Below are 4,699 nucleotides of genomic sequence, written 5' to 3' on the forward strand. Positions count from 1 at the left end.
TGCAGAATAGATCCATACTGGTTGTTTATGACACACCTCTAAGCTGAATTGACTCCAATGCAACACTTCTATAGATTTTTCACATATTGCTTCTACTACCAATAAAACACAAAAGAGTCAAACGTATCTCATTTAGGTTTCCATAGGAATGGAGAATCCAGTATTTTCTCCAAGTCTTTTGCCTTGGATCGCACACACCGGAGGAAAAATAATTCACGAGCGCTTAAACTATCGGGAGGAGGCCGCCGAGTGGGCGCAGATTAACGGAAGCGAGCCGGCCGCGGCATCGCAACGCAAAGCCGGCACGAGCGTCTTTGTTCACGTAGACGGCGTCCTCAATGCACACACCGAGCAAATTACAGTTAAACGTGTCTCCAATTCCCCCTCGCTGGGCCACATCGAGAAACGTGAGGACCAAATGATGTTTGGTTTGGGGTTTTACATTTCAATTTAGCCTCAGGCCTGGAAGCCATTAAGGCCTAATCTGAATCCTGGTCAGTGCTTGCTCCCTGGAGCAGAAAGTATGGTTTTATTAGCATCAAATCATACACAGCATTGAGAACACACACACACACACACACAGCCCACGTCCAATAATGGCGAAACAGCATCTCATTACTGGCCATTAGATTTGTATTAGTTTCATTTGAACTGGCGATATGTCTCGTATTCATAAACGGAACCGAGTCACAACATGAAATGGTGACACAGATGCATGATGGGAGCTGCGAGACCAGGCTGGGAACAAATGATTCATTAAATGAAACTTGGTTTATGACGGGGAGGGGGGGGGGGGGTATCCCTCTAATGTGCCGACATGACTGACTGCTGTAAGTGTAATCAAATAAATTTTTAAGGGAATTTTGTGTTTTTTATTAATTTATTATTGGAGCCAAAATGTATAAACGAGCAAGCGGGGGGAAAAAGAGAGTAAAAAAAACCCGCTTCATCTTTTTCGACACAACGTCCACACTGAGTGTTTTCTCGCTGATGGACGCGGCACATTAACTGGCTCATTATCAGCCTCCCGCCATATGGCCGGTGTGGGTCATGCCCCCCCCCCCCTAATTAGGACAATTATGCCATCTCCATCACGAGGGCCGGTTACACAAAATGGTGTTGCGCCCTCGCCGAGATTGGTGTCACGGAGGCCGGGCGGACGAGAGGCGGCGAGATGAGGGGGGGGGGGCTGCGCCGCTCGGCCGGGCAACGGGCTCACGGAGCAATTACCCTCTCGGGTGAGAGGTGTCAGAGTGGGAGAGGAGGGGGGGGGGGGGTGAAAAGAGAGAAGACAACATGGTGGATAGATAGAGGGAGGCCAGGGTTAAACACCCCAGATCACAGAGAGAGGTTACAGTATCAATGAAGTTAACACCTGTGACTTTTGGATGGATCGGGCTGTTCGTTTGATACGTTTGATACATTTGGTACATTTGGTACATTTGGCATCCCTACTGGACAGAAACGTCTCTTATAGTTCGACATTTAGGAAAATACGTTGCAGAGGAAACCACCTCTACAAACTAAGAAAACACCCCGACTAAACGCTCTAAAGCCAGGGCGTATAGGGTCATGGAAAACCTGGAAAAGTCATTGAATTCAAAAAATGATTATTTGCAGGCCTGGAAAAGTCCTTAAAAAAATGTAATCGCAAAAGTTTTGGAAAAGTCAGAAAAATTATGTTATATTCATACGTTCATTTACGCAGTTTGATTAAAAGAAAAAATATTTATGTAAATGAATGAGAGACAATAGTTTGATTAAAAGAATAATCATTTATATAAATGTTTATTCTTTTAATCAAACTATTGTCTCATGTATACAAAGAGATTTCACAACATTTTTGGTCATGGAAATTTGGTTTGAAGTCCTGGAAACCATTGGTATTGGTAAATACCCATGCAGCACATACAGTTTATAATGCCAGCTTTATATATATATATATACATATATATATATATACATATATATGTAAATCATCAGAGCCCCCTAGCTGAAAAGGCCCCTGATGAGATGGTTGTTATTTTTTCACACTATTTTTCAGATCAGTTGGTATATACAGTTGATTTTGACATGTGGGATCACTGCTGGGCACCTTTAAGTGTTTGCCAATTAGATATGATCTCTGCGAATAGCAGGTATCCAGACGGGTTATAAGGTGCAACTATTAGGCCACATTCATTGTTGCTGTTGTTCCCATCTTCAGACAGACACGACTTAGAGCTCATCTTCACTCCAAAGCAGACCGACTCCCCCCCACCCCCCCATTTTTTTCCCGTATGATTTTTCTGTTTTTGTGACGTTCAAACGGAGATGTTTAAAAAAAAAAAATCTTCTTTTCAACGCAGAATCCTTGAGTCTTAAATGAGGCCCTCAGGGCGCCCGGAGATCGATGGGCTCACTGCAGGTGCACGGCGAACGGGAACAGCGAGAGAAGGGCATTATTCCCCCCCCCTCCTCCCCCCTCCTCCTCTCCTTTCATCGGAATAAAACACGCTTGATTGGGAGGGAAACGAGTGAAGAGGAAACAATGCGTGTGTTTTGTGTCCACCGCTGGGGCGTTTTTTTCTTCTTCTTCTTCTTCTTCTTCTTCTTCTTCTTCTTCTTCTTCTTCTTCTTCTTCTTCATCTTCTTCTTCTTCTCTTTCTACGTTCCCGGCGCCCGTGTTCACTAGCTTGCTGCGGTATTGACCGTGTTGTACGGCAAAACGGAGATCAAGCTGGGTCACCGCGGCGACGACTCAATCCCCGAAAACAAACTGCTATCGATTCGCGCGAGGAAGTAGTATTCAAGTTTTTTTTGAGCGCCCACCAATCCCGCGTCAGAATCCGGCGTTGTTAGAAGCAGGGGTGTCAAACTCCTGTTCACCGTGGGCCACATCAGCATCATGGCCCCGCCCCTTTAAAGGGTTAAAACTGTAACACGGTGTAAACTACTCCCCGACATATTGTTAAATAAACCTCTTTGCATTTGATTATTGTTTATTCGAGTGTAGAAATATGCTACATAAGAAGATTTCTCTAATATTATAACATGAATCCATTTAATTTGAAACTTTCAAAATAAAAGCACAGGATATCTTTCTTAGATTTCTTGAAGAAAAGGTAATCGCGTGTCTTTGATGGACAGGATGGAAGGTATTAGGGACGCCCAGATTTTACAAGGCTGATACAGAGCAGGGTATCTTAATAAAACTGAAGTTCCCTGACAAACAAATTCAGAAACACGTAAAAATTCACCCGGAACAAATTGTAAAGTCCTCTGAAGAGACGAAGCATTTAGAGCATTTTAAGATGTTACAACCTACTAATGAGTTTGTTTCGTGACAATGAACCGCTCCGTGAAGCGCGGCGACCCCGCCGCTCCAATGGCGGGGAAACCACAGCAATAATGAGGCCTTAAAATGAAACATTTAATTTGGAATATTACTGAATAATGACAGGGATGAATACATGTGTCTATGCATGGGCGGACTTCATACTGCGAGTGAAGGACGCAGCCTGGATGTAAACAGTATTTATTGAGCTCGGAGAACAAAATGACATGGATCGATTAAAAAAAAAGCACAGTCTCTGCAGCTTAGTTGAGATTTGAGACATTTCTTTGAGGGGTTTATTGACGTTTGGTACATGTATTCCTTTATGAAAATAATTCCACCGCAACAGGTTAAATCGTGCCTTTTCAGAGCTGCCTCAATGCTCTCGAAGCTGCTAACTCAACGCCGTCTCTGCACACAACTGTGTCCACTTGACTGAATATAGGGATCATGGCGCTGAGAGAACCCGTTACATCAGTGGTCGTGATGATTCTACGCCGGTCGATGAATGGGATTTGACGTAACGCATGTTAAAAAGGTCAGCGTCCTCAGCGGGGGGCGTCGTTAGGCCTATTTTGGGGGGGCTTCTGCAAAGTTACCCCTCGTGAACGACAGCCAGGATTACAGCCAATGAAGTTAGCTCAAAGTAAACGAGTCCAGGTAGTTACAGGATGTGGTTATCTGTAGTTATTAACGATTATTACCTGCTAACATTTAACGTTACTTGAGGCAAATGAAAGGAAACTTATAAAACTGTCTCCAGTAAACGAGCGAATTCGGAATTCAGGAAATAACTATCGACATCTCTCCATTCTTTGCATATATATATATCATTATCATAATTTTTTTCATTGAATGGTATATTTGACACGGAACTAGTTCATCTTTATCTCAGTGATTGAGTCCAAATAAGCATAAAGTATCACGATGACCCTGAAATTCCGTCTCTTGTGTTATAGTGTCATATACTGAATGCAGAAAACTACAGAGAAAAATCTCTTTCTGATTGAACCAATCTATGAACTGTCAGAAACAATGGATATACAGACCCCCCAATATACAATTATTTGATCTCTCTTTATGGCAATAGGGTTTACTACCCGTATAATATAAATCTGGTATTAGATTCTGAATAAAAATCATGATAACCCAGGTTTAGCATCGTGTTCCTCAGATAACAAATCACATGCTGTGAATTTTCACGAGTTCACCTATTATTACATACACCCGCTTCTACTGTTTCCGGATTGGCTGTTGAGTTGTCGGGAAATATTTCTCTGGCATTTCATTGGCTGTGCGGCGTAAGGATTCACTTCTCTTGCATGTCATTGGCTGTGCGGCGCAGAGGGCGGGACAACATCCAGGAAGTAAAGAGGTTTCGTT

This window comes from Pseudoliparis swirei, chromosome 17 (assembly GCF_029220125.1).
Source record: "Pseudoliparis swirei isolate HS2019 ecotype Mariana Trench chromosome 17, NWPU_hadal_v1, whole genome shotgun sequence".
In the NCBI taxonomy this organism is placed as follows: Eukaryota; Metazoa; Chordata; class Actinopteri; order Perciformes; family Liparidae; genus Pseudoliparis; species Pseudoliparis swirei.